General features: G+C 36.7%; 2 pseudogenes; both read left to right on the top strand.

The window, feature by feature from the left end:
• The first annotated feature begins 363 nt into the window (after window positions 1-363).
• Window positions 364-1,031, top strand: LOC120218776 (annotated as a pseudogene).
• Window positions 1,032-4,533: 3,502 nt separating this feature from the next.
• Window positions 4,534-5,508, top strand: LOC120218775 (annotated as a pseudogene).
• The last annotated feature ends 8,939 nt before the right edge of the window (window positions 5,509-14,447 follow it).

Here is a 14,447-nt window from a genome sequence, read left to right as displayed (position 1 = left end):
ATTTTGCCTTAATTTATTATATCAAAATATTATAAAACATGATTAAACAAACTTACTCAAATGAAGGAAAAGTACTGTTCCCATCAATCTATCATCTTCGATGGATACACATATTTGGAACATTAATGATACGCACGAATTCAACCAAAATTTCTTCTTCATTAATGCTACCAGATAGTCAAAAGGAATCTAAATCCGTCACAATTGGACGCAAAAGTTTGATTTTTACCTATTATTCATATCAAGGAATTTCATTCCTGAATCTTCCGGAAATTAGATCTTATATTAAACTCAAAATTTGTGTACAAATTATCATTCTATATAAAGGATGAACTTCTTCAAGCTCAACTTGAAACGTTACCACCCCTAGAAAGACGGTGGCAAAATGATGTTTCTCCGAAGCCTTTTCACTTTATCTTTCCTATTTTCATCCTCCAACGCATTAGATTTATGCTTTGGGGACTTGAATGCTAATCAAGGTCCTGCAGGCTACTCTTGCAAGAAGGCCGAAACAGTCACAGTAAACGATTTCATTTTCTCCCTCGCTGCCACAGGCAACACTTTAAACCTCATAAAAGCTACCGTAACGCCAGCCTTTTCGTCTCAATTCCCCGGTGTTAATGGATTTGGCATTTCAGTAGCTCGTCTGGATTTGGCTGTTGGTGGTCGGGTGCCCGTGCATACACACCCCTGAGCCTCGGAAATCCTTGTTTTTATTCAAGGCACTATTTGTGATGGATTCATATCCTCAACCAACAAAATTTACTTCGAATCTCTCAACGAGGGAGATGTCATAGCTTTTCCACAAGGTTTAATGCATTTCCAAATCAATATCGGTAAAAGTCAAGCCTTGGAATTTGCATCCTTTGGCAGCGCAAACCCAGGTATATATACCATGGACTATGCCTTATTTGCAAATGACTTGCCCACTGACATGCTACAAGAGACCACTTTTCTCGATCCTGATCAGATTAAGAAGCTGAAGGGCCTTCTTGGTGGAACTGGTTAAGATATCTAAATTTTTAGTCGTGCTTCCTTAGTTTCTTGTGTCTTATTGTCTCTCTGTCGTAGTTTCTTTGAATAGAAATAGCAATAAAGTGAGTCTTGTTGTGAACTATGTAAGCACTGCATTTAATTTACCATTTTCTGTACCAACAATCGAGTTAAAAGATCGCTTCTACGAGGCTTGGTTTACTAACAAAATTTGATCTCTGAAGATTCTCTTTCACATGAATCTTTAAACTTTGTTTGAGAATGTGTCACAAAATGAGAAAAATTAAGGTGAGGAAATAATATGAACAAACAGTAACGGAATCAGGATGAAATATTAGAGTATAAATATAAATAATAATAAAATGAGTTATGGTCAAATTGTTATCAATTTAAAATTTAAATTTAGGGTCTAATATGTTTAATGTTACTAAGAAGTACTTGAATAAATAAAAACGATGGTCAAAACTTAATTTGTCCAATCCTTTTCACTTTATCCTTCCTATTTTCCTCCTCCAAGGCAGAATACTTCTGCGTTGGGGACTTAAATGCTCCTCAAGGCCCTGCAGGTTACTCTTGCAAGAAGGCTGAAGCAGTCACCATTTTGCCTTCTCAGGCCTTGGAGCCATGGGCAGCACTTTAAACCTCATAAAAAGCTGCTGCAACACCAATCTTTTCAGCTCAATTCTCCGGTGTTAATGGACCTGGCTTTGAAATGGCTCGTTTGGATTTGACTGCTGCTGGAGCCTATGCAAATTGTTCAAGCACTAGCTTCAGCCACTGGTATAGCTGGAGTTCCTGTCAGACTTTCGCCTGTAATTGAACACAGCGATGAAATGAACTACAATCTGCTCAAACTAGGCTTGGCAGTGATTGAGAGATTTAACAAGCACCAGCTACACGGGTCAAACTCGTTTATCTTCATGTGGCACAGCCTCGTTATCACGCTTATGGTCAAACCGAACCAGGCAGACACGGGAGTGAATATTAGGGCTAGGCTACCTGGTTGTTTAGCATGAAACAATTGCCATAAAGTATATTGAGCAATTACTATGTTAAAACTATGTAAGATAAGACATGTTTTGTGCATGTATTCCTCTTATGAACAAATGTTATCTGTGACATAGAATAGGCTACCTTAATGTTTTAGCTCAGTTTCACGTTCTTGTTTCGATCAAAAGTATATTGTGAGATTGATTTTGCTTGTTAGAAGAAAAGAGAGGCCCAAATTGTTGCTCCGCCCCCAGCTTGTTTTATATTCTCACAGAACAATATGCAAGAGAATAGAAGAAAACTTACTCCTATCATGTAAGTGGTCGAACGGCTGGGCCTGATTGTGCATTTCGAGGTCCGTCATAAGTGAGTTCTATATCTGTAGTTTGAGTGGAAATTCTTGTGATGATAAAATAATATCTTGTAGAATGACTGCTATCCCAGGCTTATATTCAATGGTCGGCTGTCCAGAGCCCTAGGTCAAGGATATTTCACATGGATATGAGAAATCAGAATGACAACCACTAGGCTTCTAGCTTCCAAAGTGGCCAAATACCCGCAAAGGTATTTTAATGTCAATAAGCTAAGAAAAATTCTGAACAGATACTACTTTGTAATCTTCTCAGACTATTTATTTAAAAAATCATTTTAGCCTCGTAAAAGTTGTCCTAATGATTAAACAAATTGGCAGGCACTAGTAAGGACATATTTTTGAGGGCATTGGTGGAGACTGGAGAGTAATGAGGTTGGCTTTTACTCTGGTAGCCTTAAAATGGTCTCAAAAGACACAGGAAATTGGACGTTAAGAACGTGGCTAGCTGTTGGTAGACTATATGTATAACTGTGAATTGGATGCTGTTGCTTAGTTTTAACTGAAATCCTGTTAATAGTTTGTCTTAATGCTTGATGTAACTATATTGGACGGAAGAGATGACCAAGTTCATTATTTACAGTGACATTGATTTATCTTGCCTTATATTCCGTGTGAGTAAATTCACTTTCTAATTTTCCTCTTATAGCCATAGGCCTAATAACAAAGTGTTATTTTATATTTAAACCAAAACCAATAATTTTCATAAAAAAAATATGAGATATTTTTTTGGAAATATCTACAGAATTTACTAGAAGTTGAAGTAGACATGTTTTTTACAATGAGAATCAAGAAGAAAAAAGCTCCGCTGGAAAATCAGTTCATAAAATCCAAAGGAAAAGTCTTGAGTGATGATGATATAATACAACAGTAACAAGGGAATCCTATTTTTCCAGCTAGAAAACGGATGGCTATTGGCCTGGCTCGTACTCTTCAGTCATTGTCAAACCTTACCTTTGCCGACACTTTTAGGGAATTGGCTCTTACCCTTCGTGCATCAGGAACCTCTAGCTTTACTTGTAGATAGATTAGATATTTTCCCTCTGCTAGAAGATTTTTATCTTGTTCCTCTGTTGGCTTCAACTCGAGACAATGAGCCGTAAACTCATTTTAAGAACTTACTCGGATGGTGAATATATTGTTACAACAGTTTCTAGCAGCTTCAAGTGAGGGCCCTGAAAAAGGGCGTCAATAAATGGGATGCCTGATGCCTCGGAGAAAAGATAATATAACCCTTTTATACCTCAAGCTGCCACTTCCCTGCTTGATGTCCTGTGTCCATAAAAATGTTTGGTATTTTACATTTTAAGGATCCTGCATTGTCAGGAAAACGCTTGAGAGACCATTTTACCCTTTTGGGTTAATCTAGATGCCTTGTAAGGCAGGGAATTTGAAAGCCCCACATATTTTTTTTCCATGGAGATAACCAAACTGATGAGCAGACTTGCAGAGACTCTTATTAGCTGTCTAAATTGTCTTCTAATGTCCTAGCGTGCCCGTGGAGCCAATGGACCACCTCTTTTGATATCACTTTCATTCTCTTTTCAAATCTCCACCCTGTAAACAATGATCTCGGTTTTCCATGCTGATTTAGCCTTAATAACAGGCTACGATGTTGTGTTATTCTCTATATATGTGGAAAACTTCAAGTTGATAGTAGCAAATACGTGTGATTGGATAGCAAACAGGCAATGTTAACTTCAGAGACTCCTTCAAACTATGCAGGATTAGTACTGTTCCTATCAATCTATCATCTTTGATGTATACACCTTCATTTTATAAGGCAAGGGTTGCTTTAATTGAAACATTAATGATACGCATGCATTCAATGAAAATTCCTGTATCATTTATTCTAGCAGATACTCGAAAGTTATATATATAATATATATAGATGCATGATAATACTCATGGCCGAATCCTGGTTGTCTTCACAAAATGACTCAGAGTAGAGGTATAAATGACATAAATCAAAATTGGATTCAAATTACAGCTAAAAACTCTGTCAAAGAAAAGAAATTTACCAGCAACAATGGGATGAAAAGATTTTCTAGTTTTCCAAAGCAAAAGAATATTTTTGTTTTTTTGTGAGAAAATTTTACCTCTAAATCACATGCATCACTGCTTCATATGTCGATTCTCACAAAGGAAATAAGTCTCATCATCGTCACGTGAAAGTATGCATGGACATACCATCAATCACCAATCGCAATGGCTCAAAATTTTTCCTTTCTTATCATTCTATATAAAGGGAAGACTCGCTCTTCAAGCTCAGCTTAATACGTTTTCAGGCCTCGAAAAACAGTGGCAAAAGAATGTTTCTCGCAATCATTTTCGCCTTATCTTTCCTATTTTCCTCCTCCAACGCAGCGGACTTCTGCGTTGGGGACTTAAATGGTCCTCAAGGCCCTGCAGGTTACTCTTGCAAGAAGCCTGAAACGGTCACCGTAAACGATTTCGTTTACTCCGGCCTCGGTGCCACAGGAAACACTTCAAACATCATAAAAGCTGCTGTAACACCAGCCTTTTCAGCTCAATTCCCCGGTGTTAATGGACTTGGTATTTCAATGGCTCGTCTGGATTTGGCTACTGGCGGTGTGATACCTATGCATACACACCCTGGGGCCTCGGAAGTCCTTGTTGTTGTTCAAGGCACAATATGTGCCGGATTCATATCCTCAGCCAACAAGGTTTACTTCAAATCTCTGAACAAGGGAGATATTATGGTCTTCCCTCAAGGTTTATTACATTTCCAAATCAATGCAGGCAAAACTCAAGCCTTGGCATTTGTATCCTTTAGCAGTCCGAGCCCTGGTCTCCAAATCCTTGACTTTGCCTTGTTTGGAGATGATTTGCCCACAGACATTATACAAGAGACTACTTTCCTCGATGTTGCTCAGATTAAGAAGCTAAAGGGTGTTCTTGGTGGATCTGGTTAAGATATCTAAATTTGTAGTGTCGTTTCTTGTCTTCCATAAATTTCGTGCTTCCTTGGTTTCTTGTGTCTTCTAGTTATGTTTGTTTGTTTAAAAATGCTTGCGAATGAGTGTGTCTTGTTGTACTTCTTTGTGTTTCTCCTCCAAGTTCAATTGCATTTTGGCAGGGTAATCTCCGAGAATCTATAATGTAGTAAGAAAAAGAACCAGTTTCCTCCCTCAGTTTGCAAATCTTTAAATAAATTCAATTTGTTGTGTTTATTTTTCTCCCTAAAATGGGAAATAACCAAACTTCATTGTTCTCCGAGAATGATGGAGTGCAGTTGTTTGGGCATAATGGAATAGTGCACTGACAGAAGAAAGAATATTTTAGTTGGACTCGAATTTAATTTATACGTATCTTTGAATTTCAACTTTTATAATCCTTTTTCTTTTCATTATTTTTCACTAAATTAAAAGTAAATGGAATTGGAATGGTTAACCCATAATGAGAGTTTTGACGTCATCCGATCTGAATTAATTAACCAATAAATTAAATTATTATAAAGAAAAATTTAACATGGAATCATAACCTTATCAAGCAATAGTACCCGGTCAAAATTCTATTGAAAATTATACCGCACCAGCATGGGGATACAAATATTTATTTCTATGATATTATTTAAAAAAAAATCTTAACTATATGATCATCTGCTTATAAAATTTAAAACTAAATTTATCAAAATTCCAAAACTAGACTCTCATAGTTAAAATACATTAAAAAATTATTTTGGAAAAAAAAACAAGCTTATTATGGGTTAGTTGCAGACTTGCAGTAACTATAAACAGTGACTCCGGGCATCACTGAGAAATTATTAATCAAAAAGTTCAATATTTGCAGCTCAGGAAGAGAATGTACTTTTCTTATAGTTTCATACAATAATGCTCTCATCGTTGTCTCAAAGCAAACAAGAGAACAATACATTAGGAATTTATTCTAAACACATCGACATGGTACACCTACCACTTCAAACTACAAGCATTAGATCAAACCAGGAAGCGGCAAGTGACCATCTCCAAGACTAAAACTGCAAACCATCTGGAAAAGTCTAGTTCCATAATTTTGAAAGTGAAGCTTCGGTTAAACTCAATGCAGTTTGTTGCCTTATAGCCACTGTGAATAGCCAGACCAGCTGTTAGGAGTTCTAACAGCAGTAAACTGTAGGTCAGACAAGGAGGGTTTAGTAGATTATGTTGCGGAACACGGCTATCGAATAGAGCAAAATCGCAACTGATAATTTGAGAAAATAAAAATGAAGATAAAAGAGACAAAATTTACGTGGAAAACCCCTAAAAATTTAGGGTAAAAACTACGGACAACGGTAGAAGAATTTCACTATGAGAAAATAGGAATTACAACCTCTCTTGATCTACCAAGGAGAAAACAATGATAATTCTCTCTTTATAAAAAGAAGAAAACAACTCTCAAGTAACTCTCTAAATTCTCTCTAGTATTGGAAGAAAGCTAGAATGCTTTGGGATGGTTTTGAAGCTAAATGAGCTAGGATATTTATAGTTGAAGCTTAAGGACTAATTTATAAATACCCTAAATTAAAATGACTAAAAATGAGATTTTACCATTGTTGATTTTCAACATAAACCTACCCTTTTTGACAATTGCTATTCGGTGGATTTGTTTATTCCACCTTTCGGTGGATTTGTTTTGATTTTCAACAATCTCTTACTTGAAGATTTGATTGGAACAATCATATCTTCACACTATTCTTTCTACCTTGTACCATCATGTTGCTTACGTCTCTGACAGGACACAAGAGGATCGACACCAAGTAAATTTATCGGCATTGATCGCCTTTGTCATGAAATTGCTATGTTGTCTTTGGTATGGATCTTCTGCATATCTACCGTTCATTCTTCCATCTTTTCACGAATGAAATGGTATTGAACTCGTATGTGCTTTGTCCTTGAATGAAATATTGGATTTCTTGCTAGATGCAAGACGCTTTGACTGTCACAAAACAAAGATACATACTCTTGATTGTGCCCAAGCTCCTCAAATAACATCTTCAACCAAATTGCTTCTTTACTGGCTTGTGTAGCTGCTACATATTCTGCCTCTGTTGTGAATGTAGCCACAACTGAATGCAATTTTGAAACCCAGCTTACAGCTGCACCATCAACTTTGAACACATATCCTGAAGTAGATTTGCTTTTATCCAAATCTCCTGCATAGTCAGAATCTACATAATCATTGATTAGTAAATTTGATCCTCCGTAATATAATGCAATATTTGAGGTCCCTTTGATGTATCTCAGGATCCTCTTTACTGTATTCCAATGCTCTTTGCCTGAATTCGCCATGTACCGACTAACCACTCCCACTGCTTGTGCAATGTCTGGTCTTGTGCATATCATAGCGAACATTAGACTTCCCACTGCTGATGCATATGGTACTTAAGACATCTTCATCCTCTCTTCTTCACTGCTAGGACTTATACTGGAGGATAATTTGAAGTTAATAGGAAGATGGATAGAAATTGACTTACAATCTTGCATGTTGAATCATGACAAGATCTTCTTCAAGTAATTCTTTTGTGAAAGCCAAATCTTCCTATTACTTCTGTCTCGGTGAATTTGCATCCCTAGAATCTTGTTTGCTGATCCCAAGTCCTTCATTTCAAATTCCCTAGCCAGTTGTGCCTTCAATTCTTCAATATGATCTTTGTTGGGTCCTGCAACCAACATGTCGTCCACATACAACAACAATATAACAAAATCGTTATCACCATACCTCTTGAAATAAGCACAAGGGTCTGCATTAAGTCTATTGTATCCAAGGCACATAATGAAGAAATCAAATCTCTTATACCAACACCTCGGCGCCTGCTTTAGACCGTACAGAGATTTGTTCAACCTGCAAACCAAGTTCTTCTTTTCTTTTTCTTCAAAACCTTCAGGCTCGAGCATGTAAATTTCTTCTTCAACATTTCCATGAAGAAAAGCTGTTTTAACATCTAGTTGCACTAGATGTAAATTCAATGTAGCACACATTGCCAAGACTACTCGAACTGTTGTTAGTCGAACCACAGGAGAAAATATTTCATTGAAATCAATACATTCTTTTTGAGCATATCCTTTAACCACCAGTCTTGCACGATACCTCTCTACTTGATCATCACCATTTCGCTTGATTTTGAAGACCCATTTGTTACCAATTGGCTTCCTTCCTTGTGGTAGTGGCACAAGGTCCCATGTATTATTTTTATGAAGGGCTTCAATTTCTTCTTGCATCGCCATCATCCACAGTGAAGCATCTGAGCTGTTTATTGCCTCCTGGTATGTTGATGGCTCATCGTCCTCTGTTAAAAAGCAATATGCAATATTACCTTCTATAACATAATCTGAGTGCCAATTGGGATGTCTTCTCACTCGATCTGATTGACAAGTTGTTGGTACTTCAGAACTCTCTGGTTCTTGTTCATCATGTGCTGGTTCTGCCTCAGAAGAATCTCCTTGTTCAACCTCCTTTTCCACATGTATCTGTGTAGTCTATGACTTTTCAGCGCTATCATCGTCTTCTTTTCTTTGTAGTTTATCTTCTACAAAGATAACATCCTTGCTGATGATCACTTTGCAGGCAGTGGGATCCCACAAGCGATACCTCTTGACTCCATCAGCATACCCCAAGAATTTGCATTTCCTGGATTTTAGATCCAGCTTTGAGATTTCTTGGGAGTTGTCATCACGTACACAATACTTCTAAATACATGGAGGTTTGAATAATCAGCTGGTTTTCCAGTCCACATCTCCATTGATGTCTTTAGCTCTATTGCAGTTGATGGAGCTCGATTCACCAAATAACAGGCGGTATTGACTGCTTCTTCCTAGAATGATTTTTCTAGGCCTGCATCCCTCAACATTACTCTTGTTCTTTTTAACAAGGTTCTGTTCATCCGCTCCGCCACTCCATTTTGTTGAGGAATGTTCGTCACTGTGAACTGTCTTTTGATGCATTCTTTCCTGCAAAAGTCATCAAATTCTTTACTTGTGTATTCTCCTCCATTATCTATTCTGAAACACTTGATCTTATTTCTAGAATCAAGTTCCACCCGCGCTTTGAAGTTTTTGAAAGTTGAAAACACATCTGACTTCTTCTTAATAGGGTACACCCAACATCTCCTGGATTAGTCATCAATAAATGAGACAAGGTATTTTGCTCTGCCTAGAGATGTAAGTGGTGCTTGCCATATGTCAGAGTGAACCAATTCTAGAACACCTTTGCCTCTAGAATTTGATATGTTGAATTTCAACCGGTGCTGCTTACTTGTTATGCAATGCTCACACAAAGGAAGTGATACTTTTGTTAAGCCTGAAAGTAGCTTTTGCTCCACAAGGTCTTTCATTCCTTGTTTCTGACATGTTCCAGTTTCTGATGGAGCATTGAAACTACATGAGGCAACAGAGGCTTCTGCTTCTAGTAAAGTCTCTCCCTTCATCATGTACAAGTTTGCTGCTATCTTTTCGCCTTTCAGCACCACAAGCGCTCCACGGAACACCTTCATGATTCCTTTCCGTGTTTCAATCTTACTTGCATTATTATCCAACAATCCGTAGGATAATAAATTTTTCTTCAGGCCTTTCACGTGTAGCACATCTCGAACAACTTTAATTGTTTCATCATACATCTTCAATTTAATGGTTCTCACGCCAACGATCTCTAAGGCATGATCATTGCAACTATACACAGATTCTCCTGAGACAGGTTCATAATGATGAAACCATTCTCTTCTTGAGGTCATGTGATATGTTGCTCATGAATCAATGAGCCATATATCTGTAAATCTTTTTCTGCCTTCCACAGTGGTTGACGCTTCACAGCATAGAGCATCTCCATCATTTGAAATGTTTGCGGTATTGTCTTGTGGATTGGAGTTTTTATTTAGACTTCAATAATCCTTCTTCAAGTGACCCTTCTTTCCAAAGTTGTAGCACTTTAAATTCTTCTTGCTCCTCAACTTCGATCTACCATGTTTATGACTGATGCTTTGGCCACGTTTTGTTAATTTCCCTCTCATCGTTGTCAACGCTTTTGCTTGTTACAGATTTACTTGTGTAACACCCTCAACTCGTACCCGACCCGGATACGAGTCCGATGTGTCACATTGACTTTTCAAACTTTGACTATTGACAAAAAATCAAGGAAATTTAAAACTTTCATTAAAATAACATTGTTACTTTACACAAGTTAACCAAAACAAGACAAAACTGATCAGAGCATTTGTAACATACACTTTTCTTACATGCCAACTATATACATGACAAAAGACATACTTTATCCGTTACTTCTGATCTAATCTTCTAGCAGTGATGATGTTCTTGCAACCCTATTCCCACTCTTCCTGATTCTTGGTATCTACGTGTAAATCACTTACACGCTAAGTCATAAACTTAGTGAGACATATAAATATAACAATAATGCATTCAGTATGAATATGAACATGCAATCTATCCATTCAATCCTGTCGTATACAATTCAATGTAAACAATAATAATATGATAACATATAACTATAACAATGTAATTACCTTTGATAACCTTTTATAGGCCCATGTACATTTTTGAGAACTCAAGGTATTCGAGTACATTGAGATTGTGCACTATGCTGTCACCACAACTCGTATGGGTCCCACTAGGGGCTATGAAATTTGTCCCGAAGGACCTATGACTGTATTTGTCCCGAAGGACCACTCCTTAAGAACTATATACATATTTTCGTGGATCAGATCTGTCTCAAAAGACACTGTAAATGTTCCAAAGGATACATATACGTCCCGAAGGACCACGTAGAACCCTCGACTCTTGGCATGCCAACTATACCTATAGCTCTCATATCGTATACCATGGGCATTATTCTTATGTTTCATGTGTTCATGTGTTCATGTCATTTCTCTTGTGATCACATAGCTCATATCACTTATCATATCACATGTGCATTTGGGTCTTTTCACATATATCATTTATCAAATCATATGAACATATATACTTTATGCATGTATCATAATAATTATCATGTATGCATGTTCATAACTATTGTGCTATGAAAATCAACATATGAATTAGACTTATCACAAGTCTTATTCCATTGTACCATACTTCTAATATGTACTCACCTTAGCCTTGCTTGACTCGATTCTAATCCTTCAATTGTTTCAGAATGACATCACGTTCTAAATCTACATATTAATACATTGATACATATCAGTATACTAATTGATAAATTCTAAACTATCATTCCTTAGGCTAATAAGAAGCTTAGTGATCAATTTGTAAAGTTTCAGTATTTGGTGATTTAAGTAGAATGATAGAAGCGTTCAATGACTTATTTGAGTTATTTTGTGTAGGATTGAATTATAAAGAAGGAAGATTAGAAGGACAAAATGGTCTTTTTATAGCAATATAATTTTGGGGTTAGTATTATATTAAGCACGTGGAAGAGTAGGAAATTAAAACAAGCTTCCAGAGTCATCTTATTCTTTCTTTCTTCTTCATATGTGAGACCCAAGCTAAGGTAAGATTTTCTGGTTAGTGAATTTCTTGATGAATTTATGGTTTATTCATGACCATTAGGCAATAGTTAAGCTTAAAGGAAGTTTAAATTGTTTTAAAACCTCAAGAGGAGAAGTATATGAAGAATTAAGAAAGGAAGTAGAAAGTGAAATCTTAGATTAGAGTTCTAATAAGATTGAAGTGAGATTTGACTTGTCATCAAGTTAATTAAGGGATATGAAGTGTTAGAATTGGAATTAGAACACCTTGAAAATTTAGTGTGATTCTTGAATGCCATGTAAATGATGGAATTCTGGGTTTAAAGAATTGATTATGGAATAGAAATGAGTTTAAATATGTATATGGAAGTTAGGAATATTAAAGGAAGTAAAATATGAAGGTTTAAGCTGAAATGAAGTGATTTTCGAGCTCAAAATAGGATTTCTGGGCTAGGGGAATCGATACCCATTCAAGGGGAATCGATACCCCCTCAAACGAATATGAATTTCCATAACGCTAGAGGGGAATCGATACCCCCAGGGGGGAACCGATTCCCCCATGATAAAAAAAAAGAGAGAAAAGAAAGAAGAGAGACTAAAATATCAATTTCTTAAATTGGTAGGCTATTAGAGGTTAATTTCAAGACTTAGGCATCTGATAATCATCTTGAAAATTTTGCTTATGTAGATATTGAGCCTAATCGAGTTCTGGAACCATCGACAAGTAGGATCAATCGAGGGAAAAATAAAGAAATCTAGGTGAGTACATATGCATAGCATGAATATGTATTTTATTCAGTTCTAGACTTGTGAAGTCTAGATTCATATTTTGATACATGATCGTAGTTCATATGATGATATATGACATGAATCCATACCATATGCATTATGGGACATGAATATGAAAGAAAAGTTATATGAGTTATATGATAAAGGTATGGAAATAATATGTCTACGTGATATGAATTAGATAAATTGTGAAAGCCCATGTTATGTAAATGAGAACTATAGGTATAGTTGGCATGCCAAGGGTAGATGGTCTATGTGGTCCTTCGGGACATATATGTATTCTTTGGAACATGTGTGAAGTCTGGTGAGACACATACTTGATCCTTGGCATATGTATATGATTCTTAAGGAATGATATGTGGTCCTTCGGGACATATATGTATTATTTGGAACATGTGTGAGGTCTGGTGAGACACATACTTGATCCTTGGTATATGTATATGATTCTTAAGGAATGATATGTGGTCATTCGGGACATATATGCATTCTTTGGAACATGTGTGAAGTCTGGTGAGACACATACTTGATCCTTGGCATATGTATATGATTCTTAAGGAATGATATGTGGTCCTTATGGACATTATTATATGGCACTACGGTGTAATTCTACGCGGCACTCCGGTGCAATTCTACGTGGCACTTAGGTGCAATTATATGAGCTGTAGTGACAGCATAGTGCACAACCTCACAATACTCACATACCTTAGGTTCTCTGTATGGTACCATGGACTAATGAACTTACTAAGGCGAACTTATGAATGTGAATTTGATAAGTATATGTGTAAGAAACATGGTTTTGGTTATTGCATTGTTTACATACATCTTATTACTGCAACCCCACTCATTTTGGCAATTACTTTATATTTATTGATATTATTATTATATTATTGCCTCACTAAGTCGATGACTTAGCGTGTGAGTGTTTCACACATAGGATCCAATAAAGTAGACGATCGAGGTTAAGCAGCTGGACAACATTACTCATGCAACTATCAGATCAGAAGCAACTTAATCAGTAGGTCATTTTGTTATGAAAATGGATGTTGGCATGCAATTAAAGAGTTAAGTTGTGTATGCTCTGAATATTTTGGTAAACTTATATTACTATATGTATATTATTGTATTTTTCGTAATATAAGTTCAAGTATTTTACTATTATTTGTAATGAGTTGTGTTTTAAAAGTCAATGTAATATCTCTGACTCGTATCCGGGTTGGGATACGGGTTGGGGTTGTTACATTTAATGGTATCAGAGCTATGGTTTAACCGATTATAGACATAAACCAGAGTCTTTAAATGGAATACATGCCAACAAATAGTGAGAACTTCTGATCTGGTATAGTATGGGTATGTTGTTTTGCTAATAGAACAATGTGTTTATTCTTATTAGATGTCCGGACATAATAGCTCCCGAAGTGAAGCGGGAGAAGATAGGCATGCTGAAAGCAGTAATTCACCTGCCCTGGCCAGGCAAGGTGAAGAACAGGCATCTCAAGGAGTGCCTGTGCAAGATCAAGATATGTTCTTCAGAACGTTAGACGCTATTCTAACGCGTCTTCAACCTCCTGCTCCACCAACTCAAAGGATGAATGTAGTAAAAGAGTTGAGAGGTTTAGGAGCTCCTGAATTTAAGGGAGAAACCGAAGAAGGTCCGGTTGCGGTAGATCTTTGGTTAAATGATTTAAAAATCATGTTGGATGGTATCCACTGTTCTGAAGTGGAGAAGTTAGATGGAGATGTCTCGTTGTTAAGGGGTCAGGCGAGAATATGGTGGACGAACGTCACCATGAGGATGCCCAGTGACCAATTGACTTGGTCTTTATTCTGAGA

The sequence above is a fragment of the Hibiscus syriacus genome, unplaced genomic scaffold (assembly GCF_006381635.1).
Source record: "Hibiscus syriacus cultivar Baekdansim isolate YM2019G1 unplaced genomic scaffold, ASM638163v2 tig00110201_pilon, whole genome shotgun sequence".
Lineage (NCBI taxonomy): Eukaryota > Viridiplantae > Streptophyta > Magnoliopsida > Malvales > Malvaceae > Hibiscus > Hibiscus syriacus.
The sequence above is the reverse complement of the archived record's forward strand: the minus strand, read 5'-3'. Positions and strand labels throughout refer to the sequence as shown.